General features: G+C 50.4%; 10 non-coding genes and 1 pseudogene across 10 annotated transcripts; all 11 read left to right on the forward strand.

Moving 5' to 3' along the window:
• The first annotated feature begins 758 nt into the window (after positions 1 to 758).
• Positions 759 to 949, forward strand: LOC137080011 (U2 spliceosomal RNA). Its single transcript, XR_010905934.1, has one exon. It is a non-coding gene; the product is annotated as a U2 spliceosomal RNA (small nuclear RNA).
• A 462-nt stretch (positions 950 to 1411) lies between these two features.
• On the forward strand, positions 1412 to 1575 carry LOC137079607 (U1 spliceosomal RNA). The gene has a single exon (XR_010905557.1). It is a non-coding gene; the product is annotated as a U1 spliceosomal RNA (small nuclear RNA).
• Positions 1576 to 2583: 1008 nt separating this feature from the next.
• Positions 2584 to 2774, forward strand: LOC137080013 (U2 spliceosomal RNA). The gene has a single exon (XR_010905935.1). It is a non-coding gene; the product is annotated as a U2 spliceosomal RNA (small nuclear RNA).
• A 462-nt stretch (positions 2775 to 3236) lies between these two features.
• On the forward strand, positions 3237 to 3400 carry LOC137079729 (U1 spliceosomal RNA). Its single transcript, XR_010905672.1, has one exon. It is a non-coding gene; the product is annotated as a U1 spliceosomal RNA (small nuclear RNA).
• Positions 3401 to 4408: 1008 nt separating this feature from the next.
• LOC137080014 (U2 spliceosomal RNA) lies at positions 4409 to 4599 on the forward strand. The gene has a single exon (XR_010905936.1). It is a non-coding gene; the product is annotated as a U2 spliceosomal RNA (small nuclear RNA).
• Positions 4600 to 5061: 462 nt separating this feature from the next.
• LOC137079610 (U1 spliceosomal RNA) lies at positions 5062 to 5225 on the forward strand. Its single transcript, XR_010905559.1, has one exon. It is a non-coding gene; the product is annotated as a U1 spliceosomal RNA (small nuclear RNA).
• Positions 5226 to 6233: 1008 nt separating this feature from the next.
• Positions 6234 to 6424, forward strand: LOC137080015 (U2 spliceosomal RNA). Its single transcript, XR_010905937.1, has one exon. It is a non-coding gene; the product is annotated as a U2 spliceosomal RNA (small nuclear RNA).
• Positions 6425 to 6886: 462 nt separating this feature from the next.
• On the forward strand, positions 6887 to 7050 carry LOC137079732 (U1 spliceosomal RNA). Its single transcript, XR_010905675.1, has one exon. It is a non-coding gene; the product is annotated as a U1 spliceosomal RNA (small nuclear RNA).
• A 6481-nt stretch (positions 7051 to 13531) lies between these two features.
• LOC137080086 (U2 spliceosomal RNA) lies at positions 13532 to 13708 on the forward strand (annotated as a pseudogene).
• Positions 13709 to 14170: 462 nt separating this feature from the next.
• Positions 14171 to 14334, forward strand: LOC137079710 (U1 spliceosomal RNA). The gene has a single exon (XR_010905654.1). It is a non-coding gene; the product is annotated as a U1 spliceosomal RNA (small nuclear RNA).
• Positions 14335 to 15342: 1008 nt separating this feature from the next.
• Positions 15343 to 15533, forward strand: LOC137080016 (U2 spliceosomal RNA). Its single transcript, XR_010905938.1, has one exon. It is a non-coding gene; the product is annotated as a U2 spliceosomal RNA (small nuclear RNA).
• Positions 15534 to 15902: the final 369 nt, after the last annotated feature.

The raw sequence follows: 15902 nt of genomic DNA on the forward strand, positions 1-15902 counted from the left end.
AGTTGATTGACAGCAGTGGTCCCAAAGGCAAAGTTGTTCGGATGGAGGTTTTCTGTCGTATGGTACGACTGTCTCGTGCGCGTGCTGTGAAAAAGCACGCGACATACGTTCGCCTATAGCCGCTCTCATGTTGTTGCTTTTTCATTTTAAAGCGCCACTAGGTGGCCATTCACCGCGTCCTTTCTCGCCTGACCCCAGACTGAGCCCGTGCACGGGTGTACCGGCTTGGGTGAAATTGTCTCGTTCCGTCCAAGAGCTATAGCCGTTCTAGCAGACCCCGCCTCGCCCAGCCCGTAGGTTTCGGCCTGCCGCCGCCAAGCTGAATCGAAATTCCCACTTTTTTTCCGATCTGGACGGACAGTCAGACTCCAGAGAATCTTTCTGCACTGGTTTGGGCCAGATCGGGCAAAAGACCTAGGACTAGTGTGCAAAAGTAGGTTTTTCACAAAATCCCAAATACCCGAAAATTTCGCCAGCGCAACCTTCGAATCCGAGGCATGCGTCTCGCTCGGCTCGAGCCAAGGATTCCGATGATATAAGACACTTGGTTCTGCGGCGTGCGGTTTGGGAGCTACGAGCCATTTCGTGCCGGGCCCATCGGGGGGCCAGCCTTGGTGATGTTGTAGAGCGAGTGGCTAGTACCATCCCTCAAAGTTTCAGGTCTCTACGACGTAAGGCCTTTGCCAACCCTCCCCCCCTCACCGCTTCCCAGATGGGCGTCGCCTTTGCCGGCTCCCCTGCCGCTGCGTCATTGTGTCATCGCTTCTCGGCCTTTTGGCTAAGATCAAGTGTAGTATCTGTTCTTATCAGTTTAATATCTGATACGTCCCCTATCCGGGGACTGCATATTAAATTGATTTTTGGCACATGGAGCCGGAACCGGGGCTTGCTCCGTCCACTCCACGCATCGACCTGGTATTGCAGTGCCTCCAGGAACGGTGTGCTTCCCCTTTTTGGGGACTGCGAATTGTTGTGACTAATAGAAGAACCAACAACACCACTGGAATTTTGTCAGAGAATACAGAAATACGCAGGAAGCGCATACAGAATGACGATGAGGTGACGCAACGATGACCGTGCCACAGAGAAAGCAGCAAGCTGCGGTCATATGAGCATAGGGAAAAAAGAAGAACAAAAGCGTCGGTTGCCGGCCGGCTGACTCATCACCGTCACAGCACGTTTTTTGATGTCCCTCTTATTTGAGAGTCTTTACCAACGAGCTGATGAGTCGAATCAGGGGTTTGTGTTGGATGGATTAGGGACACCTGATTCAAATCAAGGTCACGCACGCACGCAGCAGTCAAGCAATGGAAGGTGCCCCGTCCTTCCTTTTCTTGGGGGAGGGGAAGGCCACCGTGTTTGAGGATGGCGAAGGGGGATAGGGCGCCTCTGCCTGGAGGCCAGGCAACTCATACTTACCTGGCAGGGGAGACACCATGATCAGGAAGGTGGTTCACCCAGGGCGAGGCTCGGCCATTGCACTCCGGTTGTGCTGACCCCTGCGAATTCCCCAAATGTGGGAATCTCGACTGCATAATTTATGGTAGTGGGGGACTGCGTTCGCGCTCTCCCCTGTACACACTGGTTAAAAGCAGATAGCGTGGAGGGAAAAAGCGCGCGGTTCTTGACACTTGTGGCGCCGCCCACTGCCCCAAAGGGTGAAGTTGCACCAGTTTTGTTATGTTTCTGTCTCTTTCTGCTGTGTCAGCCAGTGACCCGGAGAGTTCAGAGAACTGAACTGCGTTTGTTTTCATCGAGGTTGTCGAAACCTGCGACCGGTTTGCCGAATGTGGTTTTTCCCACAAACTTTGATATTCAACGGACGAGTTGATTGACAGCAGTGGTCCCAAAGGCAAAGTGGTTCGGATGGAGGTTTTCTGTCGTATGGTACGACTGTCTCGTGCGCGTGCTGTGAAAAAGCACGCGACATACGTTCGCCTATAGCCGCTCTCATGTTGTTGCTTTTTCATTTTAAAGCGCCACTAGGTGGCCATTCACCGCGTCCTTTCTCGCCTGACCCCAGACTGAGCCCGTGCACGGGTGTACCGGCTTGGGTGAAATTGTCTCGTTCCGTCCAAGAGCTATAGCCGTTCTAGCAGACCCCGCCTCGCCCAGCCCGTAGGTTTCGGCCTGCCGCCGCCAAGCTGAATCGAAATTCCCACTTTTTTTCCGATCTGGACGGACAGTCAGACTCCAGAGAATCTTTCTGCACTGGTTTGGGCCAGATCGGGCAAAAGACCTAGGACTAGTGTGCAAAAGTAGGTTTTTCACAAAATCCCAAATACCCGAAAATTTCGCCAGCGCAACCTTCGAATCCGAGGCATGCGTCTCGCTCGGCTCGAGCCAAGGATTCCGATGATATAAGACACTTGGTTCTGCGGCGTGCGGTTTGGGAGCTACGAGCCATTTCGTGCCGGGCCCATCGGGGGGCCAGCCTTGGTGATGTTGTAGAGCGAGTGGCTAGTACCATCCCTCAAAGTTTCAGGTCTCTACGACGTAAGGCCTTTGCCAACCCTCCCCCCCTCACCGCTTCCCAGATGGGCGTCGCCTTTGCCGGCTCCCCTGCCGCTGCGTCATTGTGTCATCGCTTCTCGGCCTTTTGGCTAAGATCAAGTGTAGTATCTGTTCTTATCAGTTTAATATCTGATACGTCCCCTATCCGGGGACTGCATATTAAATTGATTTTTGGCACATGGAGCCGGAACCGGGGCTTGCTCCGTCCACTCCACGCATCGACCTGGTATTGCAGTGCCTCCAGGAACGGTGTGCTTCCCCTTTTTGGGGACTGCGAATTGTTGTGACTAATAGAAGAACCAACAACACCACTGGAATTTTGTCAGAGAATACAGAAATACGCAGGAAGCGCATACAGAATGACGATGAGGTGACGCAACGATGACCGTGCCACAGAGAAAGCAGCAAGCTGCGGTCATATGAGCATAGGGAAAAAAGAAGAACAAAAGCGTCGGTTGCCGGCCGGCTGACTCATCACCGTCACAGCACGTTTTTTGATGTCCCTCTTATTTGAGAGTCTTTACCAACGAGCTGATGAGTCGAATCAGGGGTTTGTGTTGGATGGATTAGGGACACCTGATTCAAATCAAGGTCACGCACGCACGCAGCAGTCAAGCAATGGAAGGTGCCCCGTCCTTCCTTTTCTTGGGGGAGGGGAAGGTCACCGTGTTTGAGGATGGCGAAGGGGGATAGGGCGCCTCTGCCTGGAGGCCAGGCAACTCATACTTACCTGGCAGGGGAAACACCATGATCAGGAAGGTGGTTCACCCAGGGCGAGGCTCGGCCATTGCACTCCGGTTGTGCTGACCCCTGCGAATTCCCCAAATGTGGGAATCTCGACTGCATAATTTATGGTAGTGGGGGACTGCGTTCGCGCTCTCCCCTGTACACACTGGTTAAAAGCAGATAGCGTGGAGGGAAAAAGCGTGCGGTTCTTGACGGTTGTGGCGCTGCCCACTGCCCCAAAGGGTGAAGTTGCACCAGTTTTGTTATGTTTCTGTCTCTTTCTGCTGTGTCAGCCAGTGACCCGGAGAGTTCAGAGAACTGAACTGCGTTTGTTTTCATCGAGGTTGTCGAAACCTGCGACCGGTTTGCCGAATGTGGTTTTTCCCACAAACTTTGATATTCAACGGACGAGTTGATTGACAGCAGTGGTCCCAAAGGCAAAGTTGTTCGGATGGAGGTTTTCTGTCGTATGGTACGACTGTCTCGTGCGCGTGCTGTGAAAAAGCACGCGACATACGTTCGCCTATAGCCGCTCTCATGTTGTTGCTTTTTCATTTTAAAGCGCCACTAGGTGGCCATTCACCGCGTCCTTTCTCGCCTGACCCCAGACTGAGCCCGTGCACGGGTGTACCGGCTTGGGTGAAATTGTCTCGTTCCGTCCAAGAGCTATAGCCGTTCTAGCAGACCCCGCCTCGCCCAGCCCGTAGGTTTCGGCCTGCCGCCGCCAAGCTGAATCGAAATTCCCACTTTTTTTCCGATCTGGACGGACAGTCAGACTCCAGAGAATCTTTCTGCACTGGTTTGGGCCAGATCGGGCAAAAGACCTAGGACTAGTGTGCAAAAGTAGGTTTTTCACAAAATCCCAAATACCCGAAAATTTCGCCAGCGCAACCTTCGAATCCGAGGCATGCGTCTCGCTCGGCTCGAGCCAAGGATTCCGATGATATAAGACACTTGGTTCTGCGGCGTGCGGTTTGGGAGCTACGAGCCATTTCGTGCCGGGCCCATCGGGGGGCCAGCCTTGGTGATGTTGTAGAGCGAGTGGCTAGTACCATCCCTCAAAGTTTCAGGTCTCTACGACGTAAGGCCTTTGCCAACCCTCCCCCCCTCACCGCTTCCCAGATGGGCGTCGCCTTTGCCGGCTCCCCTGCCGCTGCGTCATTGTGTCATCGCTTCTCGGCCTTTTGGCTAAGATCAAGTGTAGTATCTGTTCTTATCAGTTTAATATCTGATACGTCCCCTATCCGGGGACTGCATATTAAATTGATTTTTGGCACATGGAGCCGGAACCGGGGCTTGCTCCGTCCACTCCACGCATCGACCTGGTATTGCAGTGCCTCCAGGAACGGTGTGCTTCCCCTTTTTGGGGACTGCGAATTGTTGTGACTAATAGAAGAACCAACAACACCACTGGAATTTTGTCAGAGAATACAGAAATACGCAGGAAGCGCATACAGAATGACGATGAGGTGACGCAACGATGACCGTGCCACAGAGAAAGCAGCAAGCTGCGGTCATATGAGCATAGGGAAAAAAGAAGAACAAAAGCGTCGGTTGCCGGCCGGCTGACTCATCACCGTCACAGCACGTTTTTTGATGTCCCTCTTATTTGAGAGTCTTTACCAACGAGCTGATGAGTCGAATCAGGGGTTTGTGTTGGATGGATTAGGGACACCTGATTCAAATCAAGGTCACGCACGCACGCAGCAGTCAAGCAATGGAAGGTGCCCCGTCCTTCCTTTTCTTGGGGGAGGGGAAGGCCACCGTGTTTGAGGATGGCGAAGGGGGATAGGGCGCCTCTGCCTGGAGGCCAGGCAACTCATACTTACCTGGCAGGGGAGACACCATGATCAGGAAGGTGGTTCACCCAGGGCGAGGCTCGGCCATTGCACTCCGGTTGTGCTGACCCCTGCGAATTCCCCAAATGTGGGAATCTCGACTGCATAATTTATGGTAGTGGGGGACTGCGTTCGCGCTCTCCCCTGTACACACTGGTTAAAAGCAGATAGCGTGGAGGGAAAAAGCGCGCGGTTCTTGACACTTGTGGCGCCGCCCACTGCCCCAAAGGGTGAAGTTGCACCAGTTTTGTTATGTTTCTGTCTCTTTCTGCTGTGTCAGCCAGTGACCCGGAGAGTTCAGAGAACTGAACTGCGTTTGTTTTCATCGAGGTTGTCGAAACCTGCGACCGGTTTGCCGAATGTGGTTTTTCCCACAAACTTTGATATTCAACGGACGAGTTGATTGACAGCAGTGGTCCCAAAGGCAAAGTGGTTCGGATGGAGGTTTTCTGTCGTATGGTACGACTGTCTCGTGCGCGTGCTGTGAAAAAGCACGCGACATACGTTCGCCTATAGCCGCTCTCATGTTGTTGCTTTTTCATTTTAAAGCGCCACTAGGTGGCCATTCACCGCGTCCTTTCTCGCCTGACCCCAGACTGAGCCCGTGCACGGGTGTACCGGCTTGGGTGAAATTGTCTCGTTCCGTCCAAGAGCTATAGCCGTTCTAGCAGACCCCGCCTCGCCCAGCCCGTAGGTTTCGGCCTGCCGCCGCCAAGCTGAATCGAAATTCCCACTTTTTTTCCGATCTGGACGGACAGTCAGACTCCAGAGAATCTTTCTGCACTGGTTTGGGCCAGATCGGGCAAAAGACCTAGGACTAGTGTGCAAAAGTAGGTTTTTCACAAAATCCCAAATACCCGAAAATTTCGCCAGCGCAACCTTCGAATCCGAGGCATGCGTCTCGCTCGGCTCGAGCCAAGGATTCCGATGATATAAGACACTTGGTTCTGCGGCGTGCGGTTTGGGAGCTACGAGCCATTTCGTGCCGGGCCCATCGGGGGGCCAGCCTTGGTGATGTTGTAGAGCGAGTGGCTAGTACCATCCCTCAAAGTTTCAGGTCTCTACGACGTAAGGCCTTTGCCAACCCTCCCCCCCTCACCGCTTCCCAGATGGGCGTCGCCTTTGCCGGCTCCCCTGCCGCTGCGTCATTGTGTCATCGCTTCTCGGCCTTTTGGCTAAGATCAAGTGTAGTATCTGTTCTTATCAGTTTAATATCTGATACGTCCCCTATCCGGGGACTGCATATTAAATTGATTTTTGGCACATGGAGCCGGAACCGGGGCTTGCTCCGTCCACTCCACGCATCGACCTGGTATTGCAGTGCCTCCAGGAACGGTGTGCTTCCCCTTTTTGGGGACTGCGAATTGTTGTGACTAATAGAAGAACCAACAACACCACTGGAATTTTGTCAGAGAATACAGAAATACGCAGGAAGCGCATACAGAATGACGATGAGGTGACGCAACGATGACCGTGCCACAGAGAAAGCAGCAAGCTGCGGTCATATGAGCATAGGGAAAAAAGAAGAACAAAAGCGTCGGTTGCCGGCCGGCTGACTCATCACCGTCACAGCACGTTTTTTGATGTCCCTCTTATTTGAGAGTCTTTACCAACGAGCTGATGAGTCGAATCAGGGGTTTGTGTTGGATGGATTAGGGACACCTGATTCAAATCAAGGTCACGCACGCACGCAGCAGTCAAGCAATGGAAGGTGCCCCGTCCTTCCTTTTCTTGGGGGAGGGGAAGGTCACCGTGTTTGAGGATGGCGAAGGGGGATAGGGCGCCTCTGCCTGGAGGCCAGGCAACTCATACTTACCTGGCAGGGGAGACACCATGATCAGGAAGGTGGTTCACCCAGGGCGAGGCTCGGCCATTGCACTCCGGTTGTGCTGACCCCTGCGAATTCCCCAAATGTGGGAATCTCGACTGCATACTTTATGGTAGTGGGGGACTGCGTTCGCGCTCTCCCCTGTACACACTGGTTAAAAGCAGATAGCGTGGAGGGAAAAAGCGTGCGGTTCTTGACGCTTGTGGCGCCGCCCACTGCCCCAAAGGGTGAAGTTGCACCAGTTTTGTTATGTTTCTGTCTCTTTCTGCTGTGTCAGCCAGTGACCCGGAGAGTTCAGAGAACTGAACTGCGTTTGTTTTCATCGAGGTTGTCAAAACCTGCGACCGGTTTGCCGAATGTGGTTTTTCCCACAAACTTTGATATTCAACGGACGAGTTGATTGACAGCAGTGGTCCCAAAGGCAAAGTTGTTCGGATGGAGGTTTTCTGTCGTATGGTACGACTGTCTCGTGCGCGTGCTGTGAAAAAGCACGCGACATACGTTCGCCTATAGCCGCTCTCATGTTGTTGCTTTTTCATTTTAAAGCGCCACTAGGTGGCCATTCACCGCGTCCTTTCTCGCCTGACCCCAGACTGAGCCCGTGCACGGGTGTACCGGCTTGGGTGAAATTGTCTCGTTCCGTCCAAGAGCTATAGCCGTTCTAGCAGACCCCGCCTCGCCCAGCCCGTAGGTTTCGGCCTGCCGCCGCCAAGCTGAATCGAAATTCCCACTTTTTTTCCGATCTGGACGGACAGTCAGACTCCAGAGAATCTTTCTGCACTGGTTTGGGCCAGATCGGGCAAAAGACCTAGGACTAGTGTGCAAAAGTAGGTTTTTCACAAAATCCCAAATACCCGAAAATTTCGCCAGCGCAACCTTCGAATCCGAGGCATGCGTCTCGCTCGGCTCGAGCCAAGGATTCCGATGATATAAGCCACTTGGTTCTGCGGCGTGCGGTTTGGGAGCTACGAGCCATTTCGTGCCGGGCCCATCGGGGGGCCAGCCTTGGTGATGTTGTAGAGCGAGTGGCTAGTACCATCCCTCAAAGTTTCAGGTCTCTACGACGTAAGGCCTTTGCCAACCCTCCCCCCCTCACCGCTTCCCAGATGGGCGTCGCCTTTGCCGGCTCCCCTGCCGCTGCGTCATTGTGTCATCGCTTCTCGGCCTTTTGGCTAAGATCAAGTGTCTTGTTGAACGGTTGAGACTGCGATCGCCTCTTTAAGGTTTCCTGGCTCGAGAGCTTCTGGTGTCCCGAGCCGTACAACTTTTTAGAGGGAGAGTGACCCTGCTGGTTTTACAGGTTAGCAGTTTTAAGGTAAGACTTTTATTCTTTTATCTATTTATTGTATTTATTGATCTTTTACGTTTTTTTTTTTAGGCTGTCGGTGCCTCCACCATGTCGGCTGCTCGTGCCGGCATGCGGAGGCACCACAGCGTGCGATTTTTATTTAGAGAGGTGGAGGGTAAGCTCCTGGGGTTGTCTCGTTTAGACTTCTCCAGGAAGCTCATCCAAAAAACCCTCAATTTTAATGCCAGTGATTTAAATTGTTTAATGACTCTGCCCCTGAACAAAGGTTTCGATGTCAGTTTTAGATCTGCTTCCTTGTTGCAAGATTTCTGGCAACGATTTGAGCATTGCAAGACCCAGTTCTCCATGTTCAATGTTGAGAAACTTTCTGACAATTCTATTAAAACAGTGATTGTTAGAATGTTCAATGAAACAGTGAGTGGAGATGATGTTGCTGTATGGCTGGGTAGATTTTGCACGGTTCGAAGTCCACCAGTCAAGGTGCTTGACGAAGACGGCATCTGGAATTGCGCTTGGAGAGTTCCCATTAAACAGTGGGAAGATCCAAGCGGATTCCAGGGTCTGAGTCATTTACCCTCAATGATTGTGCTGGGAGAGAACCGCGGCTACATTCATTATCAGGGAATGCCCAAATTGTGCCGAAAATGTGGGAAAATGGGACACCTCGCTGAGGCATGCCAAGAAATTGTGTGTAGGAAGTGCAGAGAAATTGGTCACATTTTTGAGGAATGTACCAATGGCAGACGGTGTAATCTCTGTGGAGATGCTAACCATTTCTACAGAGATTGCCCTAAAAGTTTTGCCAACAAGTTGAAAGGGAACAAAATGGCCGCCCCACCAAAGGAACAATCAAAAGAACAAAGAGAGGAGGAGGCGGGCCCTGAGGTTTTGGCGGGAATTTCACATTCCCAGCCAGCCTCAGGGATTGGACAAGAAGAAAGAAGTGGGGCGGCCACAGGGGCGGAGTCAGAATTCGTTAATGAAAAGGGGGAGGAAGCCACTCCCCAACAAGAAAAAAGCAAAGACAAAATGGAGGAGGAGGAAGATGAAACGGCTTCCTCCCTCTACACCGTATCGGAGGTTAGTGGGGTGGATAGTGGGAGTGAAACCGAGTGTTCACTCCCAAATGCTCAAGTGCAGAAAAGGTCTGCGAGATCTCCTCTGCTTCAAACAGAGGAGAAAAGGCTGCGGGCATCGCATCGGCCAGATAGTTCCTCTTCGGAAGATCTGAACCGTATGTGGCCTGCAGACTCTCCAAATGAAGTCTCCTTTCTGCACTTTAAGCTAAGAACATCGTCACCAAAGGATCCACAAGAGGTTTCCTCTGTGGATTCTGAGGCGGCGAGCACTTGCCCTCCTGACCCCAGTTTATCTGGGGAAAAGGAAAGTCAGGTGCAACAAGAAGTAACATGATTTTAATGCAATTTCTGTAGTCTTTTTATCTGTTTTTATTTTCATCAATGCTTGTATTTTTAACCATACTGCTCATGGCCCTCACTATCTCTACAATCAATGTGAGAAGTGTGAGGTCTACTTTGCGAGCACAGAGTGTTTTATCATGTTTAAATAATTTTAAGTCAGACATCTATTTATTGCAAGAGTGTGCTCTGCCCTTTTTAACCAATTACAGAAAATGGGAAGAGCTGTGGACCCAAGGACCCTCCATCTGGAGTGGCTCCAATTTTAACAGAAATGACGGTGTGGCCATTTTAATAAAAAATCCCAACATCTTGGTGAAGGGCAGCACTGTGGTGAGGGATGGGCGGGCAATTTTAGTTAATCTGACTTTTTTAGGTAAGGATTTTAATGTTTTAAATTTGTATGGTTACACAAGTAAAAATGACAGATACAAGCTTTTAGAAGATTCGCAGCCCCACATGTTAGGTAGGGCTCCCCTAGTGGTAGCAGGGGATTTTAACTGTGTTTTAACAAAAAAAGATAGGAAAAGGGTAGGAGAAGATTTTAAGGTCGACAAGACATCGGTTTTATTAAATAAATTGGTCAAAGATTTTAAGTTAGTCGACTGTTTTAAAACAATGCATCAGAGAGAGGAGGGCTACACCTGGTTCAGTGGTGATGGCGCCAGAGCCTCTCGTATTGACTATATTTTTACAAGGGACTGCCCGCCAACCGATGCAACATTGACCCCCCTTTTCTTCACTGACCACATGATGGTCTCCTGCACCCTTTCACTACCCACGGGTGTGACAGTAGGGGGAGGGCTGTGGAAGCTGAACTGCTCCCTATTAAAAGATGAGGAAGTGGTTCGAGAGTATAGGGAGCAGTTCAGCCAATGGCAGACCCTCCAAGACTTTTTTGACTCACGAGCACAGTGGTGGGAGATGGTAAAACAAAGGACAGGACATTTTTTTAGAAAAATAGGAAAGGAGAAAAAGAATAAAGAAAAAAGACGCATGATGGGGCTGCAAAAAAGACTGCAGAGATATTTTAACCTTTTAAATAATGGATTGGATTTTAAGGAGGAAATAAAGGAAGTAAAGAAAGAAATGTCAGTTTTATCCGAAACTCAAAGTAAGGGAGTAATTTTAAGATGCAAAGAAAAAGAGATAGAAGAAGGAGAAAAGTGTACAAGATATTTTTTTAAAAAGACTATTTCACGGGGAGGCTCAATAACAATCTTAAAAACTTTTAGAGGGAGGGAGGCAAAAAATATGGAGGACATTTTAGGGGAAATAGAACTTTTTTATAGTGATTTATACAGCCCAAAGAATGTACACAATGGCATCTTAAATGAAGTTTTAGAATTTTTAGAAACAAAGATAAAGAGTCCAAACGTGCTTTTAGCCCAGGATTTTACTCTTTTAGAATTAAATAAATCTCTCAAAAGTTTTAAAAAAGGGAAGTCCCCAGGAATGGATGGACTTCCCTTGGAGTTTTATTTGACTTTCTGGGACATTTTAGCACATGACTTACTGACAGTTTTTAAAGAATTTGAGACTCTCGACAGACTTCCGGACAGCTTTAGAGTAGGGATAGTTTCGCTTTTATATAAAAAAGGAGACAGGACTGACTTGAAGAACTGGAGACCAATCACGCTTTTAAATTTTGATTGTAAACTTTTTAGTAAGATTTTAGCTACACGCATGTCAACTGTTTTAGAGGACGTAATCCACCTGGATCAAGCATGCGCTGTGCCCGGTAGGAAGATCACAGACAGCCTGGTACTGATTAGAGACGCCATCTGTTACGCGAGAGACAGAAACATTCGGCTAGTAGTCCTAAATTTAGATTTTGAAAAAGCTTTTGACCGCATCTCGCACCAGTTCCTTTTTAAGGTACTGGAAAAAATGGGGTTCCCAGGGAGGTTTATAGCTTGGGTGGGACTGCTATACAACAGTCTAGTCAGTAAATTTGCAGTTAATGGGCATTTATCCAAAGCTGTAAACATTCACAGCGGCGTCCGTCAGGGGTGTCCTTTATCTCCCCTACTGTATGTGGCCTGCATTGAGCCACTGGCACAAATCTTGAGAAGGGATAAATGGATTAAAGGACTGGACGTCCCAGGGACTGGTGGACTGACCGCAACCTGTGTTTTATATATGGACGACGTAACCCTTTTAGCGACTGACCTTTTATCAGTACGAAGAGCACTTGACTTGACTGACTGGTACGGTCGGGCCTCGGGCGCTAAGCTCAACAGGAGTAAGTCCGAGGCCCAGCTCTTCGGGCCGTGGGGAAACGTGGACACAGGCGGACTGGATTTGGATTTTAAAGGCAACGACCTGACAGTTTTAGGAGTAAAATTTGACAGAGAGGGTGGAGGACGGGGAAACTGGACTGACATCTTAGGGAAAGTTAGGCAAAGACTGGGGTTTTGGGGACTCAGACAACTGACAATTGAAGGCAAGGTTTTAGTTTTTAAAGCTGTAATTTTACCACTAATTTTACTTGTTTCTTCTGTTTTTAGTCCCCCAAGGCGATTCCTGGCCAACCTGGAGAGGGTGGTATTTTATTTCCTGTGGGGGTCCAAATGGGAACGAGTAAAAAGGGAGGTCTTTAAAAAAAGAAAGGAAAATGGCGGAAAAGGCCTCCCGGACCCCCACTTGTTTTTAGGTAGCCGCTTTACCGCCCTCCACATCGGATATGCGCTGACCCCATCCAGAGAGAATAAGACAGCGGCCATGGCTCGTTTCTGGATGGGGTCCTACCTAAGAAGCATAAAAATTTTATCAATCGACCTGAAAACCCCAGTGTCTTTTAATTTGCCAAAAGAGTACAGTTTTATAAAGAAATTTTTAAAAAAATTCCTTTTAGAGACAAATGATGCAAGCATTTTAACTAACCACAAATCCCTCATCTCTCTTGTGCAGGACCGGGAAGTGGTGAGTCCAGTTCCAGGCCTCACACTAAGTGAGGCCAAAGACGTTTGGAGGAACGCAGCCCACCCAGCTCTCCAGAACAGACACAAGGACTTATCGTGGATGGTGGCTCATGAGATCCTCCCGGTCAGGGCGGTTATGCACTCCAGAGGCATGGCCAAAAACTCCATCTGCCCACGGTCCGGGTGCAACCACCCGGAGACCGTCCACCATCTGCTCTGGGAGTGCGGTGCTGCGCGGGACCTGTGGGCCAGGGCCGGCCCCCTGTTTTTCCCGTGCCTGCCAGCGGGTGGGGCCCAGGTGGACTACAAGCTCGCCATCCTGGGGGTGGGTCAGGGCCTCAAAGCCCAAACATCGCAAGAATTTGCCTCGCTCTGGCTCACCCTCAACCTGATAAAGGATGCCATCTGGGTCACCAGAAACCTGCTGGTGGGGAAACGCGTGACGGTCCCCCTCCACGCGAGCGAGCAGAAGATAAGATCAACGCTGCAGGGTGGGCCGCACGTCGTCATTCGGACGGGGGGGCCGAGGCTGCACAAAGAGGTCCCGGCCACCACCGACCTTGGCCGCCCGTAGATGCACCCTCACCACTCTGGCTACGGGAACAGCGGGCCAGCGGGCCGGAGGAGAGGGGATTTCCGCTGGGCCTTTGAAGCGGGGAGTCCTGAACCTGTTCTGGAGACCTGGAGTGAATGGACATTCTTGATAGGGACTCACCCCCGGTCCTGCACAACAGAGATTTTTAAACAGAATGATTTTATTGTGTTTTAACTGGCTTGTATTTATTTGCTATTTATACTTTTATCCCTTTTTCTAACACCACACTGACTTGCATACATGGACTTTACACAACACACTACACTGACTGATTTTAACTAAGAATGCAAAACTGTTGGTTTTAATCTGTGTAAACATGTATGTTTAAAAAAGAAAAGAAATGTGAGGTTTGAATGGAAAAAAAGAAATGTGTGACAATAAAACTTTTTTCGAAAGAAAAAAATCTGTTCTTATCAGTTTAATATCTGATACGTCCCCTATCCGGGGACTGCATATTAAATTGATTTTTGGCACATGGAGCCGGAACCGGGGCTTGCTCCGTCCACTCCACGCATCGACCTGGTATTGCAGTGCCTCCAGGAACGGTGTGCTTCCCCTTTTTGGGGACTGCGAATTGTTGTGACTAATAGAAGAACCAACAACACCACTGGAATTTTGTCAGAGAATACAGAAATACGCAGGAAGCGCATACAGAATGACGATGAGGTGACGCAACGATGACCGTGCCACAGAGAAAGCAGCAAGCTGCGGTCATATGAGCATAGGGAAAAAAGAAGAACAAAAGCGTCGGTTGCCGGCCGGCTGACTCATCACCGTCACAGCACGTTTTTTGATGTCCCTCTTATTTGAGAGTCTTTACCAACGAGCTGATGAGTCGAATCAGGGGTTTGTGTTGGATGGATTAGGGACACCTGATTCAAATCAAGGTCACGCACGCACGCAGCAGTCAAGCAATGGAAGGTGCCCCGTCCTTCCTTTTCTTGGGGGAGGGGAAGGTCACCGTGTTTGAGGATGGCGAAGGGGGATAGGGCGCCTCTGCCTGGAGGCCAGGCAACTCATACTTACCTGGCAGGGGAGACACCACGATCAGGAAGGTGGTTCACCCAGGGCGAGGCTCGGCCATTGCACTCCGGTTGTGCTGACCCCTGCGAATTCCCCAAATGTGGGAATCTCGACTGCATACTTTATGGTAGTGGGGGACTGCGTTCGCGCTCTCCCCTGTACACACTGGTTAAAAGCAGATAGCGTGGAGGGAAAAAGCGTGCGGTTCTTGACGCTTGTGGCGCCGCCCACTGCCCCAAAGGGTGAAGTTGCACCAGTTTTGTTATGTTTCTGTCTCTTTCTGCTGTGTCAGCCAGTGACCCGGAGAGTTCAGAGAACTGAACTGCGTTTGTTTTCATCGAGGTTGTCGAAACCTGCGACCGGTTTGCCGAATGTGGTTTTTCCCACAAACTTTGATATTCAACGGACGAGTTGATTGACAGCAGTGGTCCCAAAGGCAAAGTGGTTCGGATGGAGGTTTTCTGTCGTATGGTACGACTGTCTCGTGCGCGTGCTGTGAAAAAGCACGCGACATACGTTCGCCTATAGCCGCTCTCATGTTGTTGCTTTTTCATTTTAAAGCGCCACTAGGTGGCCATTCACCGCGTCCTTTCTCGCCTGACCCCAGACTGAGCCCGTGCACGGGTGTACCGGCTTGGGTGAAATTGTCTCGTTCCGTCCAAGAGCTATAGCCGTTCTAGCAGACCCCGCCTCGCCCAGCCCGTAGGTTTCGGCCTGCCGCCGCCAAGCTGAATCGAAATTCCCACTTTTTTTCCGATCTGGACGGACAGTCAGACTCCAGAGAATCTTTCTGCACTGGTTTGGGCCAGATCGGGCAAAAGACCTAGGACTAGTGTGCAAAAGTAGGTTTTTCACAAAATCCCAAATACCCGAAAATTTCGCCAGCGCAACCTTCGAATCTGAGGCATGCGTCTCGCTCGGCTCGAGCCAAGGATTCCGATGATATAAGACACTTGGTTCTGCGGCGTGCGGTTTGGGAGCTACGAGCCATTTCGTGCCGGGCCCATCGGGGGGCCAGCCTTGGTGATGTTGTAGAGCGAGTGGCTAGTACCATCCCTCAAAGTTTCAGGTCTCTACGACGTAAGGCCTTTGCCAACCCTCCCCCCCTCACCGCTTCCCAGATGGGCGTCGCCTTTGCCGGCTCCCCTGCCGCTGCGTCATTGTGTCATCGCTTCTCGGCCTTTTGGCTAAGATCAAGTGTAGTATCTGTTCTTATCAGTTTAATATCTGATACGTCCCCTATCCGGGGACTGCATATTAAATTGATTTTTGGCACATGGAGCCGGAACCGGGGCTTGCTCCGTCCACTCCACGCATCGACCTGGTATTGCAGTGCCTCCAGGAACGGTGTGCTTCCCCTTTTTGGGGACTGCGAATTGTTGTGACTAATAGAAGAACCAACAACACCACTGGAATTTTGTCAGAGAATACAGAAATACGCAGGAAGCGCATACAGAATGACGATGAGGTGACGCAACGATGACCGTGCCACAGAGAAAGCAGCAAGCTGCGGTCATATGAGCATAGGGAAAAAAGAAGAACAAAAGCGTCGGTTGCCGGCCGGCTGACTCATCACCGTCACAGCACGTTTTTTGATGTCCCTCTTATTTGAGAGTCTTTACCAACGAGCTGATGAGTCGAATCAGGGGTTTGTGTTGGATGGATTAGGGACACCTGATTCAAATCAAGGTCACGCACGCACGCAGCAGTCAAGCAATGGAAGGTGC

Source organism: Pseudorasbora parva, chromosome 6 (genome assembly GCF_024679245.1).
Source record: "Pseudorasbora parva isolate DD20220531a chromosome 6, ASM2467924v1, whole genome shotgun sequence".
NCBI classification, from domain to species: domain Eukaryota; kingdom Metazoa; phylum Chordata; class Actinopteri; order Cypriniformes; family Gobionidae; genus Pseudorasbora; species Pseudorasbora parva.